General features: G+C 22.8%; 1 protein-coding gene across 1 annotated transcript in view; it reads right to left on the reverse strand.

The window, feature by feature from the left end:
- The window catches only part of LOC107073103 (uncharacterized), a 100,971-nt gene extending 81,554 nt beyond the window's left edge, over positions 1–19,417 (reverse strand). The window contains exon 1 of the mRNA XM_015333557.2: positions 17,997–19,417. The gene's annotated coding sequence lies outside the window, so the exon portion shown is untranslated. The remainder of the gene's footprint in view (positions 1–17,996) is intronic.
- Positions 19,418–21,327: the final 1,910 nt, after the last annotated feature.

A 21,327-nucleotide genomic window follows, 5' to 3' on the forward strand; every position in this document is an offset into this window, starting at 1 on the left:
TGGTTCTTTTAAGAGAAACGAAGAGAATACAAAACACGAGTCGTCATGAGAGTTAGTAGTATGGGTATGAAGTAGTATGAAGTAGTATGAATCAGTGTCGAGCAAGTGTAACGACCGAGTGTGACGTCAAAAGGATTGCACAACCAAACACGCCGGTAATTCCAACCGTTAGCTCGATCGAGAAATCGATCCCTCGATCGTGCGTGTACGCACGCACGCACTCACTCACAAATACACTTATCAAAACACATATACATGAACATTGATTCGATCGAAAACACGTATTGATCAGAGGAACTCCTAATTTGTCCAATTTATCGATCTATCGATCTCATAATTACTCAAGGTCATTCTAAGAAATTCGGTAATAAAAGATTAGGTTTTTAATTATGTAAAAAAAAAAAAAAAAAATTACTGATTTTTAATGAGATTTCGTAATTTATTATAAAAGAAGGATTTATACAGATTGTTATTTATGTAAATAAAATAAATATACTGGTCTGTAAAATTATTTGAATAATTGATTAAAACTTTGAGTGCTGAATACTTTTACGTAAAATGTTTTGTAGGAATAGAATAATTTATTATTAACCAGATTTTAATAATAAATATTATTAGAATAATTATTAGATTAATTATTAATATAATTATTAGAAATATTATGATTATAATATTTAACAGTTGAAGTTTTTGTTTCTGAATATAATTTAATTGATTAATATAAATACTGTATTAAATTATTTTACATTAATATTAACAAACACCTATATGATACACGAACGATAAAATTAGTAATTTTTATCAAACGCTTATATGCGTCCATAGCACTCGAAGGGTTACAATATTGATAAGTTTTTATTGTACAATGAATTGTTAATTGATAGATCGATTATAGTAAAATAGATTTTATTTATACAAAATGAAAATTACTGAGTTTCAAAGTGATTTACTAATTTAATAAAACATTAATGTGGGTTTTATATTTTGCAATTGATTATCAAGCAAAAATAATTATTTTGGAGAGTTCTTTTATTTTTTAAAATTATTTAGTTGTAATACTTTTATTTAAGGATTATAAATTGTTTAAAATAATTTTGTAAAATATTTTTAAATGATACGAATGTTTACTTTTTGTCTCGAAACAACATTTTTCAAATTAATTTGGTATAATTCAATATTTATAATTCATTGATAAAATTCTATTTCATAATTCATTAATAAAATTCAATATTTTAGATTATAATAGTTAGAAATAATTTTGTAAATATTTTTAAACGAGACGAATGTTTACTTTTTGTTTTGAAACAACATTTTTCAAATTAATTTGGTATAATTCAATATTTATAATTCACTGATATAATTCAATTTCATAATTCACTAATATAATTCCATTTCATAATTCACTGATATATATAATTCAATTTTATAATTAATTGATAAAATTCAATTTCATAATTCATTGATAAAATTCAATATTTGTATTCATTGATATCATTTTAAAAAAAAAAAAGCAAACTTTTTGTATTCTTCTCAAAAAAAAAAGAAAAACGAACGTCTTCCACGATAAAATTTTGCAACCTACGATTAACAATTTGATTCAAAGCAGATAAATAAATCGTAAAAATTCCATAATGAAATTTTTCCCAATGGATCTTTTTTTTCCGGAGGAAACTCACGATTCAACGAGTTAGAAAGAAATAAAATCGTAATGACGTCATTCTAATTTTCTAAATTATCCTCAATCGTCAAAATGTCATCGATTGGTGGTGCAACACGTTCGTTAACTTTCGTTTCATTTTTTTATTTTATTATTTTCTTTTCGCGTAAAATGAAAGAAAGAAAGTTTGTTACGTGTATGGGAAATGTCCTAGTGAAAGTATAACCTAAATAAGGTCAATATAAATCACAAGATTTGCGAGAAGATAATTCGAATGTATCCGTTTAAGATGATAATTGATAGAATTAAATAAAATGTAGGTGTGTGTGTGTATATGTGTACATGTGAGTTATTGTTGAAGTAATTTTAACAAATATTTGTTTGATAATCATAAAATTATTTTGTTAATACAGTTTTTTAACTATGTAGATGTAATTTTCTATTCAGTAATAGAAAAGATATTATTTTAATTTTTAATCAACATTAATAGAAAAATATTGTATAGTGTTTCAAATGGTGTAATATAAATAGTAAAACCAACCAAAAAATGTAGAATTTTAATTAATTAACTTAAGTATTACTATTACTATTTATATAATATTATTATTTGTATTATTATAATATTATTACTAATTTATATTTTATTTATTTAATATAAAATATTAACTAATTAAATTATATCAATTAATATAAATATTAAATATATAATATTTATATATATTAATTGTAGTATTACAATTAGTAGTACAAATATAATAATTTCAATCCCATATTATGTTATAAATATAATAAATTTATGATATAATAAATTTTTATATATATTTTAATAAATTAATAAATAAGTAATCCAATATATTTAATATATAATATTAATTTTTTTAATAAATACACGCTATTATATATATTAGATATTTATATATATATTTATTAATTATTAATATATTAATTATAATATTATAATTACTGGTATATATATAATAATAATATAATAAAATTAATATAAAATAATATATAATAATAATATAATAAAATTAATATAATATAATATAATATTATTAATATAATAATAATTATTTATATATTAATTATAGTATTATAATTACTAGTACAAATATAATAATATAAATCCCATATTATGTTATATAAATATAATAAATTAATAATATAATAAAATTTTATTTTTATAAATTAATAAATAAGCAATCCTATTATATTTAATATATAATATTATTTATTTTAATGAATATACGCTATTATATATATATATTTGAGATATTATATTAATTATTTAATAATTTAATTATTATATAATAATAATTATAGTATATCTCAATTACTAATACAAATATAATAATTAAGATCTCATATTATGTTATTAATAGAAATTGATATGCATAATCGAAGAATCAAAGGATAATTTCAATGAAATGAAATGAATGATGCAAAACTATGAATAATTCTAGGCATCTATTTCTTTCTTTCTCTCTCTCTCTCTCTCTCTCTCTCTCTCTCTCTCTCACACACACACACTCTTCTCATTCATTTAAAAAGGAAACTTTTCTGTTCGTACATATTGTGACACATAGGTTAACATCGTGAAATCTTCTAAACTTCCTCGAACATTATTGGAATTTAGAAGACAACGATAATATTCCATACGTCATTGTGAGATAGGAAAATTAAAAATAAAAAAAAATGACTAAGAATAAATCGAGGGGAGGAAATATCTTAGACTGTTTTTTAATATTATCACAATATTTATCATTAATATTGCACAAGGTTTAATTGCAAATTGTTTAACGTGATGTAATTATTTTATCTTTTTTTTTTTATTCCACGTTAAAAAATACACCAGACAGATCAGACGTATATTTCCGTTTCTATGAAATTAACGTGTCGTTTCTTACATTCGCGGTAACAGTTTTCTAAATCTAAGAAATTTTCTTCTCTATGATAGGTTAAATTTCCCCAATGAAAAGAAGAAAAAATAAGCAGTATACTTTAATGAAGTTTTACACGAAGTTTTACGTGGACGAGAAAAGTAATCTTCTTAGAAATATCGCATCACATATTACGTGCATGTGTAATAATAACGTCTAAGAAATTAACAATTCTTCTTCCATCTATCTCTTTCTAGTATTTTCTTCATTAACTATCCTAGAAGTTACTTAATTTTCGTAGAATACATAGAATGGAAACATTGTTTTATCAGTTATTACACATTGTTCTTCTTAATCTGATTTTACTCATTGATTTTTTTCTTTATTTCATTATTTTCCATTAGTTTATTATATAATTATTTTATTACATATATTTATGATATAATTAATTAATTAGTAAATTAATAATTACAAGTCTTTAGTTGTTATAAAAAAAGTTCGCATGGCTCAGTGAGGCAAATCACCATCCAGTACTTTCCATCAAATAATCGTATGTTCCCGAGTTCAAATCCCGGGGGGGAAAAAAAAATAATTATACGTCATATTAATAATATAATTAATATTAATAATATATATAATATTGTATAATATTATTATTATATAATAATAATATATATTAATAGTAAAGTAAGTAATATTAAATAAAGTAAATAATATTTTAAATTATGTAGTAGTTGTTATATAATATTAATAATGAAAATTTAATATAATTGATAATTGATATAATAATTAATGAAATATGTGTATCTATATTAAATATAAAGTAGTAATATTTAATTTAATGTTTAAATTAATTAATATAATATAATTAAAAATGTATAATATTTTATATATTAAATTAGTATATCAAAAATTGTTTAATAAAATAATAACATTTTAAAAATAATTTACAAAAAATTTCCCAAAATTTATTTTGTAATAAATTTTGTATTACAATATTAATATAAAATGTACATTATTTTACTAATATTACTGTCACATGTTAATTTAATTAAAATAAATTTATATAAAATAATAATATATAATAATAATAATTATATAACTAATTAATTATTTATTTAATAATTAGAAGTCTTCAGTAATTATGTAATAATTATATTAAATATATAATATAATTAATAATTGATATAATAATAAATTAAAAATGTATATTTATATTAAATGTAAAGTGTAGTATGTTTAATTTATTATTTAAATTAATTTATATATATAATATTTAATATAAAATATATATTTTAAATTAGTATATTAAAAATTGTTTAATAATATAATACAATTTAATATAATTAATAAAATTAGTAATATAATTTACATCCAAATTTATTTTATAATTAATTTTATATTACAATATTAATATAAAATTAATTTTTTTACTAATATTACTGACACATATTATTACAATAAAAATAAATTTCTAAATAAATACGTAATGATAGAAAATATTTAATTAACTTGACAAATGATTGATCGAGTTGTATTGGATATAAATAAAAATTAATAAACGTAATACGTTTGTCATATTTGATCTAAAATTAGAGCAAATCAGAAGAGAAGATTCATTTTTCTCGAGTAATCGATACTTTCATTGGACGTCATTCGATTTGAAACAAAAGTTTTTATTTCAACCTTTACTGATGCGATTTACAGCTATGATTTAAGAACTGAGAAGAAAAGGATCATACGTCAATATTTTTTTTGTTCTTCTTATTTAATTCCTTTCTCCTCTCAACATCTATTTCTTCAGTTACTTTCTTTCTTTTTATTATATACGTCATTCATAAGTCACTTATCATTTATTCGATATAGTATTACGTGACTTATCACACGATTATCATAGTTACGTTCGAAGCTTACTACGTTATTCAAAAATATACGTATATGAATTGTAAAAGATAAAAGGAAGATTTATTATAATGACGTATCGATCATTGTTAATTAACAATGACGAGATAATGAAACAAAGTTATAAGAAATAATAGGAAATATGAATAAGAATTAAAAATGTAATGATAATAACAACAATAAAAATGAAAAGAAAGTAATCTAATTAAAGAAGATAATTAGTTAATTAACAAAATGAAGTATTGCAGTTTTTAAGTATGGTTAAATAATAATATGAAAATAATAGAAATAGAATTAATTGAAATAAAAGTATAATAATCTAATTAAAGTAGGTTAATATTAAATGAACAGAACAAAGTATTGTTAATTTTAAATAATGTAAAAAAATAAAATAATCAATGTGCAATGTTAAGTAATAATATTAAAATAATAAAAGTAATCTAATTAAAGATGGTTAATAGTAAATACCATGATAAAGTGTTGTAAAATTTAATTAATATAAAATAATCTTAATATATATAAATTACGTGTCACGTTGTTTGTCCGCAATGGACTCCCAAACTACTGAACCGATTTTAATAAAATTTTACACACTGTGTGCAGTTTCATCTAACTTGAAATATAGGTTAGTTTATATCTCAATTTATAATCTCAATATTATTTTATTGCGAATTATCTGTTTATTAACAAAGAGTCATGATTATCTCTGTTAGTTCGATAAGATTCTAACAGATGGCCGTATAAAGTAATTCGTTGACTTAAAGACGTGTGTATCAGACTGATTGTGAGCCACAGTAAAAGCATCCCTAGTAAAATTATAAATGTAATGTTAAATAATAATATTAAAATAATAAAAATAATAATAATAGACAAAATAGAAAATAATCTAATTATAATAAAAAAGGGTAATAGTAAATTAACACTACCAAGTATTACAAATCCAAAGTAGTGGTAAATAATAATATTAAAATTATAAAAATAAATATTAATAGAAAAAAAAAGTAATTTAATTAAAGAAGGTTTATAGTAAATTACCATTGCAAATTGTAAGTAATGTAAAATAAACTATAGTAAAATAATAAAATAATAAATGCAATGTTAAATAATAATATTAAAATAATAAAAATAATATTAATAGAGAGAAAAACATTAATCTATTGATTAAAGAATAATTAAATTATTAATTAAAGAAGATTATAAGTAAATTAGCTCTACCAAGTATTGCAAATTTTAAATAATGTTAAATAATAATAATAATAAAATAATATAAAAGTACTTTTAATAATGAGGGTTAATATTAAATTATCACAACAAAATATTGCAAAATTCTAAATAACATTTCTAACCGCAGATTTGCAATAAAGTTCCACACATTCGCGGTCAAGTTATACTACCTCAAAATCCTCATAAATTCACATAAATGATAATAAATGAAGATAATGGCTACCGAAAGATATAGTTCGCTGACGCACATCAAATCAATTAATACGACGATATTTCTACGAATGTTATGCATTTAATCAATCGATCTTTCTCGAACGTGACCCCTTCCCCTCCCAACCTCCTCTCCTCCTCCTCCTCTTCCTCCTTTTTCTTTCACTTAAACCGAGTGTCACACATATATATACATGTATACACACACTTTCTCTTTTCTCACAATGCGTGTGTCTCCACTTTTCTCTTTCAAGATCACTTGACCTTGGCCTCCTGACCATGGTTTACGTCGGCTCATTCCTCAGATCTTTTTTTTCAATGAGTTTTTTTTTCCATTCATTTATTCATCAATTAATATGAGATCATTCTAAATCATTTTTTTTATTTACTTGCTTGTTAAATTTCTGAAAGATTATTATATACAAATAAAATAAAATTAAATTAAATTAATTCGTGTTAGTAAAGTATATTTATTAATATTAAATTAAATAAATTAATATTATTATGGCTAATAAGTTAATATTTATTTATTTTATTAATTAATATTTATTTTAATAATTATTATTTATTTTTTTAATTTATATTTATTATTTATTTATACAAATATAAATTTATATCAATAAATTATATATTAATTATAAATGCATAATATATAAAATAATAAGATATATAGTAGATAAAAATTAAATAAAAAATATATAAAATAATAAAATATATTATAAATAAAAATTAAATACAAAATATATAAAATAATAATAAAATATTCTAAATAAAAATTAAATACAAAATATATAAAATAATAGAATATATAATTAATAAAAATTAAATATAAAATATTTACTATAATAAATTTACGTATATTTATATTATTTATAAAAATATATAATTTAATTTATATAAATATATATATAATTTATGTAATATATATAAATTTATTAATATATAATTAATTAATTAAATACTAACTCATTTACGGTAAAAACATTACTAAAATATTATTAATTAAATACCGTAGTAAAAAAATTAAATATCTATTTAATTTATTAATATTTATTCTAATACATCTTAATATTAATTTATTGTTTATTTTATTATTAAATTAATATAATATTTATTTTAACATTTAATTAATTTAATATTTAATTAAAGATTACGACACAAAATAAAAATATTTCACAAAATTATCTTTCCTCATATTTTCTCTTCTTTTTATTAAAACTATCTCAATTCTTTTTTTTTTTACCTAGATACTTCTTGTATTAAATTTTTTAAATAAAATAAGAAATAGATCCTATCCTAAATGAAAATAAATATAACTCGAAATTAGAGAACCTTTTTTTACTAGACATTTTTTTTTCTTCCTTAAACAAACTGTAATCAAAACGTTAGTAAAAAGTCATGCACGCTGAGCATCTCGTTTTGCTTCGTTTCATTTGAAAAAACCGCAAAAACGAAAACTGATATATACAAACTTGGTCTTAAACTTTTTTTGGTGGTTAAACTTAATCTTCGAGTTTTGTTAAGTTTGTCAAATTGTAAAAAAAAAGAATATTACTCTCTTCTTCTTCTTCTTCTTCTTCTTCTTTAGTGTTGATCAAGATAAATCTAACATAAGAATTAAATGAAAAATTAATGACGTTAATAGACATTTATTTCAAAGATGAAGGATAATTTTAAATACTTTAGGGAAAAACCAATGACGATCAAACGTTGATCGTGTCGATCCTATCGATTGCAACGTGATGTCGTATCTATACAAAGTAAATGAATTTAGGCTGGAAAAGAATCAGGTAGTTCCTACGTGTATACGTGTATAAATATGTGTATGTTTATGTACATATGTATATGTTTGTATACGTATACCTGGAGCATCAAATTCCAAGTCTTATGATTGTGAATCATTCTACTCACGGTACATGACTCATGAGAAAATTGTGGGTGGAATAGGTGAAAATATTCAAAATTCATGATCATTCTTTTATCCTAAACAAAAATTTCAAACAAAATATATTAAATTAACAACTAACTACTGTACAGATTTTTCTTAATTTTTAATAAATTAATTTTTCATAAATATTTGAAAATTACCATTAATTAACTCGAACAAAATAAAAACACAAAACATAGGTTTTGAGAAAACAAATTATTGTTTACATGATTTAAAATATTATACAATTATTAAATATATCATTTTTTAAATTGCATTTTATTATAAACTATAGATATTATTTTACAATATTTAAATTATATAATATTATATATTTATATAATATTAAGTAAATTAAATGGAACTTAGTTGTTCATGTGATACTTTATATAACAATTTATTATATACAATATATATAAATATATTTAAATAATTTATTATAATATATAAAATTGCATTTTTTATTATATAATACTGTATTATATATTATTATACAATATTAATATTATATAAATTATATATACATATAATGTTAATTAAATTAATAGGAACTTAGTTGCTAACGTGATACTTTATAATATATAAATAATTTATATATTAATAAGTAATATATTATAATATAAAAAATTGTATTTTTTATTATATAACACTGTATTATATATTATTATACAATATTAATATTATATAAATTATATATACATATAATGTTAATTAAATTAATTGGAACTTAGTTGCTAACGTGATACTGTATAATATATAAATAATTTATATATTAATAAGTAATATATTATAATATAAAAAATTGCATTTTTTATTATATAACACTGTATTATATATTATTATACATTATTAATGTTATATAAATTATATATTTCTATAATGTTTATTATATTAAATAAAACTTAGTTTTTCATGTGATACTTTATATAACAATTTAATATATACAATATATATAAATATATTTAAATAATTTATTATAATATACAAAATTGTATTTTTTTATATAATACTGATTATATTATTATACAATATTAATATTATATAAATTATATGTTCATGTAATATTAATTAAATTAATTGAAAATCTGTCTTAGTTGTAAACGTGATACTTTATAATGTATAAGGTGTAATATAATAATATATAAATAATTGATATATTTTAATAAATAATATATTATAATATATACTAATAATAATAATTTATATATACAATATACTAATAAAATATGATATTAATAATCATTTTCTATCTGATCTTTCGTTTCAGTTCATTTTTTATATTCTTTTATTGTTCGAACACTTATTAAATTATTCTAATGAAATATGAAAATAAAAAAGAAGTATCTTATTTTACAACGAAACAAATATTGTTTTACTCGACTAACAGGTGTATTAAAATGCCGATGAAGTCATCGGCAATTTGATTAAGTAACAACTTCAGCACAACCGCCCCATTACACGGATCATTTTCTTTAGAGCAAGGCCTTAACTTAGATCGCTATTTATAATTTTTCCATTTTGCTTTACGATTATTCTCTTACGATTCATCACTTCGTCATACTACTCGTAATTTTCTAACATTTTTTTTTTCCATCTTTTTTTCCATCAAAAACAAACACACACACACACAACTCTGAATACTTTGATTGCAAACAGACGATAAACAAAAAAAGATCGGAATTTTTATGTTGCATTTAAATGATTCATTTGTTAATAAATATTTTTTCTATCTTCCTAATTCCTTTTTTCTTCTTCTAAAATTAGATGGAAAAATTATAGGAAACAATTTACACTTTGAAAACATTTAAAACGTAGAAACAATAAACTAACGTGTTACGCTTGATTTAAGTAAAATTTATGTTAATTAAAGTATAATTCTTCCTTATTGATCAAATTTTATAACATTATTTAAGTATATAAGTGTGTTTAATGTAAGAAAAAACAAAACAAAACATAATATTATTATTATTCTCATTGATACAACTTTATCCCGTCTACCAATCGATTGAAATGATTTAAACTGTGCGAAGTAATGTGTGTGTTTAATGAATTATTTATAATTCAAATGAGAAAAAAAAATAAATAAGTGAGTGTTAAGATACGTCAAGTTTAACTATCATTCCTCATTTGAGATGTTCAGAACACGTTGAAAAGGTTGTCAGTGTCGTGTGAACCGGACACGTTGTTTGAGTTTTACCTGACTTTACACGACTAGTTTAAATTTAATGTCCTACTTCATCGTTCATTTTACGTGTTTTCTTATCAACGTGAGCAAAATATGAATTAGTATAATTTATATACATATATTTACAAACACACACACATATATATATATGTACAGTGTATACCCAACGAAACGAAGAAGGAAAGTTTGAACTCTTCTTAAATCCTGTTAGCCTGTTACTCTGGTATCCCACAGGACACGTGTCTTGATACTACCAAACGGGATAATATTATGTATCTCATGGAAACCATCGGAATTTCAAAACTCTTTCGTATCATCATCCCCCATTTCGTATTACTTTCACGTAACACTCATAAAGAAAATAAAGAAACAAAACAAAATACAACAAAAAGTAAGGTTATCTCTAGTTCTATGATTTTTCTTAATGAAACGTTTGATAACATTCATATCAGTGTATTAGTTTTAAAATGATTATAGAATAAAAGTAATCTGTAATTCTATTTCTTTCAATTAACCATTTAAATCTTTATAAAAATAGGATAACAACTAGGAATTTGCAATAGTGTTGATAGAGACATCTGTATAACGAACGATTAACTTGTTTCTCTAGAAACATACACGTGTTTGCAACCATTTAAAATCCCACGCAACATGTTAGAATGATAAAGTCATTCTTTATCGAGTATTTTACATATACACACACGTGAATGAGTTTATGTATACATATATAGAAGTAATAGCAAACTTCTTTACCGATTGAAAGTATCTTCTCTATCGACCGCAGAAAAACACACATTTGTTTTAATTTAATTATTTTCTAACCTAAGATATAAGCGCGGGAACGTGTGATAGAATTATGGCTAATCTCGTATGACTCTTTTACGATTTCTTATCGTTTCCGTTAAATTAACGAGGAGGAGGAAAGTTTTTTTTCTAATCTTAATCTATTTCATTATGAATTTATTCAATCACGATATTTATTATTCAAACCGCAAATCATTTTTTTGCTTTAACATGTTCCGACATTTTAATTTTATTTTTTATTTTTACGATAAGTTTCAATTAGTATGATACTTTATTATCTGTAATATGTTAATAATTTGTTATCTAACGTTATCAATGATCAATTAATATGATTAATTAAAAATGATTTTATTTACAAATGAATTTATTTAAATGATCTTTCGTATTATGTCGGATATTTTAATTATTTAAGAGGTTAGAAAATTCTTGATCTGTAGTTCATAACTTAAAAATTTGTTATCTAACATTGTCAATGATATGGTTAATTAAAAATAATTTTTCTTAGAAATGAGTTTATTTAAATGATCCTTACTATTAAAACCGATATTTTATTCATTTTAGAGATTAGAAAATTATAGATTTATAATTTATAATAAATTTATTATTTTTTATCTAAAATTATCAATGTGATATTGTGAATTAAAAATGATTTTACATAGAAATGAATTTATCTAAACGATTTTTTTTTTATTATAATCGATATTTCATTCTTTCAGAGGTTAGAACATTCTAGATTTATTATTCATAAAATTATTACAATTTTTTATCTGACAATATTAATGATAATGTTAATTAAACACTATCTTGCTTACCAATGAATTTATTTAAACGTTCTTTCCTATCATAACCTATATTTTATTCATATCCGATGTTAGAAAATTCTACATCTATTATTCAGAATAATATTACAATTTGTTATGTGACAATATCAATGATATTGTTAATTAAAAACGATCTTACTCATAGCTGAATTTATTTAAGCGATATTTCCTACTATAACCTGTATTTTAATTTATTCATTTTAGAGGTTAGGAAATTCTTGATTAATAATTCATAATAACGTTACAATTTGTTATCGAATATTGTCAATTTAAATACGATTTTAATTACAAATTTAATTATTTAAACGATTTTTTCTTTTTAATTTTATTTACCAATAAATTCATTTAAATAAACTTTCCTATTGTAATCGATATTTTCATTTATTCATTTAGGAGGTTAGAAAATTATAGATTTTTAATTCATAATAACTTAACAATTTATTATTTAACAATATCAATAATATTGTCAATTAAGAACGATTTTATTTACAAATGAATTTATTGAAACGATCTTTCCTACCATAACCTACATTTAATGCCGGCGATACATGTAAACGCCTAAATTTTGACCGTTTTTCAGAGGCTTATTTAAAATGGAAGGAATAAATGAATCGTTTCGAAATTCAGCGTGTTTACTCATTACATATTAAAATATAAGAATCCGATTTTTAAAAAATTTTTTGTTTCAAAATGGCCGCTGTAATAACCAATCTCCTGAGGCCCTCGCGGCGAAACGCATCAATTATGGTAATTTTTAGCTTTAGTTACAGCACTCTAAAATTAAAAAAAAGGGTCGGAGCGTATTCATAAAACATGTATCTTCTAGTTAAACAAAGAAAAAAAATCAAAAAGTCAAAAATTCGTAAATTGGCACGACTCAGACAAAAAAGTCTGATTCTTGACCCTTTTTTTTAACGGTTTTTAGGTCAAAAATGGCAAGTTTTGAACATTTTTGTTGCATTCTTGAAATTCAACTAAAAGTTAATAATATAAAGAAAATGTGTGCTAAATTTCCTAAGAATCGGTTAAGAACTTTTTGAGTTATCTTGCACGACATTTTGAAAAAAGTCGTTTTGAGAAAAACGCGTTCAAAGTTTAGCATTCGCGTTTAGCGCCGAGTTGAGGCGAAGCACTTAAATGAATTTTTAATCGATAAATAATGCGAATTTCATTCTACAAATTTACAGTCATATTTTTAAGATGTTAAATTAATTATTTATGAAAAAAAAAAATTTTTTATTTTTTTTATTTTACATGTATCGCCAGCCTTAAATTATTCATTTAGGTTAGAAATGTCTAGATTGTATCAATTCTAATTACAAATACGCGTAATAATAATTTATACTACGATGTAAATCAAACGAGTTTAAATATCTACATATGTACAACAATATATTAAAAAAAAAAAAAGAAAAAAAAAACAACTTGTTAATTGTAAACGAAGGATAACATCCACTCACATACGTTTGAATTAAATTAATAAATTTTTTGTACGTTTCCCCCCCCCCCTTCTATTGAAATGGATACACGTGAAACTTATATAACTCAATTTGAACGTTTCAATGAACAATAGTTAAAAATACAATTTTGAGTATGCCAAAAAACATCGTACTACGAAACATGAATGAAAATATCGATTAAGAAAATAAAAGAGAAAATATATATAGGAAGATAAAACTAGGAACGTGCTCGACTCTATTGATTTTACGTATTACGTCATCTACGAGAGAGGAGGGGGAAGGTAGAAGGTGGGAATATGTGCCAAGTAATATTTCATTTTCCATTATCAACGATGTTGCAATTTTCGTCTTGTAAAACAAAAACAAAAAAAACTAGAAACGCACATGTGCGTTCATTCGCGACAAATGTGTCTCCCGTTGTACTTAAAAACACTTCCACGAAAAGAAAAATTCGCATCAACGAGGTGGAAATTTCTTCTCGGATTATTTTTATACGTGTTAATTAACTATTCTTGACCTTTATTTTTCTCTAAGATCATATAAAAAGATCATAGATCGTAATTCTTGTTAACCCTAAATGAACTCGTGGAAATTGTTGATATCAAATTAATTAATACGAAAAATTGAACATTAAAATAAATAAAAATGTGTTAATTACATTTATCGTAGAATTTATTTCACACAATTAGAATTTGATTATTATAATTAAAAAAAAAAAAAAAAAAAAAAAAAAAAACAGAAGGAACTGAATAAATGTAAAATAAAAATTTAGAATTATCTGATTTTGTAAAACAATTTTGATTTGAATGATAAGAAATGAAAATATCTATGAATAAAATTAAAAATAGTTACCTTGAGAAGTTATATTATGATTTTATATAGGGTGATTCGAAATTTATGTTTAAAATAAATTGCTATAATTATCGTAGCAGTATTCGTGACCAAGGTGGTTATTTAAACTTAACTGTTTTACCAAACTATTCGTGATATGATCTAAGATACGAAATTGGTGACCTAAATTTCTAGATTACCGATTGAAATTATTATTATTTTTTTCTTCTTAAATATCATAATAAAAGGATAATTTGTTTTAGTAAACAAATTACAAGAAAAAAGTATAATAAAAAGAATTGTGCTAATATGTGTATAGTGGTGTCATCAAAGTATACTTCTAGGTATACGAACAAAGTGTGGAAAATTGTTATTATTATTATCATGATAATAACGATCGAAGATAGGTATAAAAGCTCTGGAACGTTTCCAAAATCGATATAACTACGATGGTCAGGGTCATTCATTGCTAATAAGAAACTGAAGAAAAACTAGAACCAATTTATTTGCATCTAATAAAACGTGACTGGTTTTTAATCGAAGTAAGAAAAAAATTATACACAGGAAATAAAACTTGATAATATTTATCATCGAACAAGTATTTTCTCTTACATAATAATCTTATAGTAGACAAACGTGATTGCAATATTATGTTAAACGTAACTGAGTAACAATACTGAATTACAATCGTATTTGTCTTGATTATTAATTAATATGAAACAATTTCAAAATTTTTAAGATTTCAAAATTTTTATTTAAGATTAGGATTTTATTTTTAAAAGAATGAATAAATAATTTTTATTGTTATTATCTAAAAATGTTGTAGACATTTGAATGAGAATCAATGGTTTGTTAGAAAAGCTGAACGTAAAAATAGAAATAGTAGAAACTAAAATTGTATTTGGAAATTATCGAAATTTTTTTTAGAAATGATTCATCCACATTGTTCAATAATTTAGAACAATTCAAGAATTGTTAATAATAAATTTTTATTGTGATAATATAAAAATTCTGTTAACCTTTGAAAGAAGATTCAGAGTTTCATTCAAAGGTTTGTTAAATGTTACAAAGTTAAAATATAATGTTGAACGTAAAAATAATTGTTTATAAATGTGAAACAATTCAAAAATTGTTATTTAAGATCAGGATTTTATTTTTTAATGAATGATTAAATTATTTTTCTTGTGATTATCTAAATATGTTGTAGACATTTGAATGAAAGTGAATTGTTTGCTAAAAAAGTTGAACGTAAAAATAGAAATAGTAGAAACTAAAATTGTATTTGAAAATTATCGAAATTTTTTTAGAAATGATTCATCCACATTGTTCGATAATTTAGAACAATTCAAGAATTGTTAATAATAAATTTTTATTGTGATTATATAAAAATTCTGTTAACCTTTGAAAGAAGATTCAGAGTTTCATTCAAAGGTTTGTTAAATGTTACAAAGTTAAAATATAATGTTGAACGTAAAAATAATTGTTTATAAATGTAAAACAATTCAAAAATTGTTATTTAAGTTTAGGATTTTATTTTTAAAAGAATGATTAAATAATTTTTATTGTTATTATTTGAAAATGTTGTAGACATTTGAATGAAAGTGAATGGTTTATTAGAAAAGCTTAACGTAAAAATAGAAATAGTAGAAGCTAAAATTATCGAATTCTTTTTTAGAAATGAATCATCCACATTGTTCGATAATTTAGAACAATTCAAGGATTGTTAATAATAAATTATTATTGCGATTATCTAAAAATTCTGTTAACCTTTGAAAGAAGATTCAGAGTTTCATTCAAAGGTTTGTTCAAATTTCCAAAGTTAAAACATTACGAACTAAAATTGTATTCATTTTAATTATTTGTTAATGTGAAACAATTCTAGAATTGTTATTTAAGATAAATTATTAAAAATAATTCTTACTCTGATTATATTTAAAAATTTTGCAAACCTTTCTAAGAAAATCCAACGTTTCATTCAAAGGTTTGTTAAAATTTTTAACGTTGAACGTAATAATAATTATTTGCTAATGTAAAACAATTGTAGAATTGTTATTTAAGATTAAGATGTATAAAAAATGATAAAATAATTCTTACTGTGATTATACCTAATAATTTTGCAAACCTTTGAAAGAAGATTCAACGTTCTATTCAAAGGTTTGTTAAATTTTACAAAGTTAAAACATTACGAACTAAAATTGCATTCCATTCGATTATCTGTTAATGCAAAACAATCGTAAAATTGTTATTTAAGATTAGGATCTACAAAAAAAAAAATAAAATAATAATTCTTACATTGATTATACCTAAAAAGTTTTGCACACCTTCGTAAAAAGATTCAACGTTTTTCCAAAGGTTTGTTAAAAGTGTTTGAACATAAAGATAAAAAATTAAATATTAAAATTATAAATAGAAAAATTATTCCTTCAATAATTGATTCATCTAGATTGTTCAATAATATAAAAAATTTCAGGATTTATTACAAATTAATTCTTACTCTGATTATTCAAAAAAACCTTAATGCAACTTCAAAAGAAGATTCAACATTTCTTTCAAAGGTTTGCTAAAAATGTTGAACTTAAAGATAAAACATTAAATACTAAAATTATAAATAAAAAAATTATTCCTTTTATAATTGATTCATTCAAATTGTACAACAATATAAAAATTTCAAGAATTACTACAAATTAATTCTTACTCTGATTATTCAAAATTATTAATACAACTTCAAAAGAAGATTCAAAGGTTTGTTAAAAATGTTGAACTTAAAGATAAAACATTGCATACTAAAATTATAAATCAAAAAATCATTCCCTTTAAATATAAAAGGAATTCATTCAGATTGTTTATTAACATAAAATAATTCAATAACTAATAAACATTAATTTTTACTCTGATTATTCAAAAACTTTAACACAACTTCAAAAGAAGATTCAAAGTTTTTCTAAAAATGATGAATTTCAATATAATACATTACAAACTAAAATCTAATGAATAAATTTCCAATTAATTCATCCACATTGTTCAATAACATGAAACCATTCATCAATTATAAAATAAAGATCTACAATTACAATAAAAAACAATGAATTACTTACTTTGATTATCCCAAAATCTTGCCAGACAACATCAAAAGTAGATCAAACGTTCCTTTCAAAGATTTCCTATTAAAATCCTTTCGAAATCTAAGACTTTCTCAAGCTGCCGACGGGCGTAAGTAACACGAAAGCCACGAACAGACTGCCGGTTTGTGTCTCTCTCCGAATATTTCTTACGAAGAGCCTGATATCTCTTCAAGGTCGAAATAACGGTGCTGCCGATAAGCGTAAATATTTCTTCGTTCGTCGATGATACTCTTCTGTTTTGTTTATTTTCTCGAACTATACTTTCTTTCATTTATTGGTTTCCCCCCCACTCTTTCTGCTTCTATTTCTTACTTCTCTGTCTTGTTCACAACGATATTGAAACATTTACGTAATTAATAAGAACAACTATGATTTGTGATCAAAGATTTCATATTTGAAATACATCGAACAAACGATCTATCAAAATTCACACAAAAATTGGGAAATTGATTAAATATGAGTCGAGGGGTGGTATTGAGGGAGGTTAGAAATAAAAAATAAAATGATTATAGTAATCGCGAGGAGTGGAACGACTCCGTTCGAATATATCGCTTGTACTAGTTCGATAGTAACTCAGAGGAGGAGTATCAGCTAGTTATGTTAGCTATATAGGTGACTCCGACACGTTCTCTTACGTATTATATATACATATATGTGAATGCATATATGCATTCACATATGAACATATATAAATATATATGTGTTAATGTTTGAACATTGTTATATACACACGTTTATGTGATATATAAGTGGGGCGCTTGCGCCAATCGCGTGGGCGACCTTTATTTACATAGAAACTAGCCCGTGCGCGGGCGTATTATATGCATGAGTTATTATACAACCACAACATCATGTAGCACGTGCGGTAAAACTGAGAATAATCACACGCATCTTCTTCTTCTTATTATTATTATTATTTTTTTATTTTAAATATTTTTACACCTTCCCAATCTTCACCTTTTTATTTAATTCTCTACACTCACATTTGTTTTATGGTGTTAATTTTTTAATTACTCTAAGGTATAATCGTTGACACATTTTATTTTGACATATTTTACGCGTCTTTCTTTTTTTTATTTATCATTAATAAATTAAATGCACTAACTGCATTTGCACTAACTTTCAGATGCACATAGTATGTATTCACATAATTCTAAGAATCATTGTGAGTAGTATATTAATTATGTTTATATACGTGCACAGGTGTATGTATTATAGTATATTATTTGAATGATTCACTTAATATATATATATACGTATATGCGATTTATGAAAACAAAAACAAGGTGTAACCACTTAAGATAATTTCGCGAACGTAGGAAAAAAATATTTGACACTTAGAACGCGAATGATAAAGTTCTTATGAGAGTATGTTACAAACAAGAGACGTTATATTTGCACGAAGTTCAAACTAACATAAGTGAAGGCATGCCGGCATGATTACGTAATGTCTGGCTCTTCGCTTAAGTGTTTACTAACCGATCTGAAAACATACCTAATGTTATCTTATCGACGAACCATAGAGTTTCTGCGGTTATGTCAAATTTATGCAATTTTATTGCATCCCCAAGGACAAATTAATTATTCATTTTTTTGTCTAGTACAATGTACTTTTTTTCTTATTTTATAATTATTTTACGTTTGTTTTACAAATATGTAGGTTGAATTTATCGATCTTATATAAATTAAGTGATGGTATAGTTCGTTCGTTCGGTTGGTCTAAAATTAGTCGAAGTTCGAAATCGTTTCCGTATACCTAAAGCCCACACTTATTTCAAGTGAATCCATTTCTAATGTTAGAATACGACTACGCGAAAACGTATTTTACATGGAATTTCATCTTAACTATCTTCATTATATAATTTCTACGAAGTACCAAAGTGATGCCTTAATGATAAAACATATTTCTTTGATATTAACAATACTTCAAATTAGTAATACGATTTATTGTTTGCATTAGGACAAGGATTTGAACAAAAAAAAGAAATCTTGAAATCATCGTTCCAGTTGAGATGACACGATGAGATTAAAATGGGAAATCACTCGATGTTTTATTCGACAGGGAAAACCCAAGCAGTTGTTAATTATTGGGAAAATAAACAAGTAAATTAAATAATTAGTAGTTAATTAGTTTATTTCGTATCATAGTTAATTTAGGTATACATCCAAAACGTGGTATTAAATTCATTATTACATCAGATTTGAATTAATCGTTAAAAACGTCAAATCATCGTCTAAAGTTTTTTATTATTGAAATGCGATTAGATAATACGTTTACTATAGTATGCTAATAAAGTTAGCTGGTGTAAATGAGAACGGTCTACTTTTTTAAGTGTTACACCTTTTGGTGTTATAACACATCGAAGTTCTTTAACACTAAACTTAGTGTTTGGAACAGTAGAGTCAAATGATAGAGTGTTGTAATGTGTAAGGAGTTTAATAATTTGTAAAAAATGTAATGCATGAACATAACTTAACATTCATATCTAAATTAAAAGAAATTATTTTGTTCATTGTCTAATTAACTAAAATTCAATTCTATAATAGGATACATAGTATTTATTTTAAGTAGTCATTTAATCATTCACAGTGAAAGTATACATAAAGTGTTAGCAAGTTGGTTCTGAGTACAAAAAATGTATAAAATGAACATTAGCAGGAGTTTACGTAGAGCCGGACGGCTCCTAGTGCCAAACACTCATATATCTTAAAAAATAATAATATAAACGATTAAAAAACAGGTAAAAGGGGTTCGGAGTCATACGATCCATTTAATCAGTGACGCTCTAAACAACATCAGGGGCGGTCGATTTCTGTTTTCAGCAGGAAAACACTGCATCGTCTAAGATTTGGATAAGTGTTAAAGCTACATTTCTGTGCTTTAGTTAATATGGTAATTGTTCATCTAAAAGAAGCCCCATTATTATACGTTATATATGGATTGTTCGTTTATTTTCAAATCGGATTTTGTATATATAACGTATTGTCGATATTATCCTGTCCCCTAGTACGAAACATAAATAGTCCTTTAACGCTGTTCAGTGAGACCTACATTCAAAATAGCCACAGAAAAAAAAAATAAGAAAAAATATTTATATACACATTGAGTCTTAGAATTATTTTATATATAATTGCTTATAAAAAATAATTGATACACAATGTTTTCAAAGTTATATAAACGGTTAATCATTTTAAAAATTATTTATTCCTTTAATGAATAAATTGATATCAATTTTACTACTTTTGAATGTAAATTTTATTGTAAAAGAAATATATTTTTTCAGATAAATAGTAAGAAAAAAAA

The sequence above is a fragment of the Polistes dominula genome, unplaced genomic scaffold, assembly GCF_049000335.1.
Source record: "Polistes dominula isolate Pdom_NZ unplaced genomic scaffold, Pdom_raw_medaka contig_84, whole genome shotgun sequence".
NCBI lineage: Eukaryota > Metazoa > Arthropoda > Insecta > Hymenoptera > Vespidae > Polistes > Polistes dominula.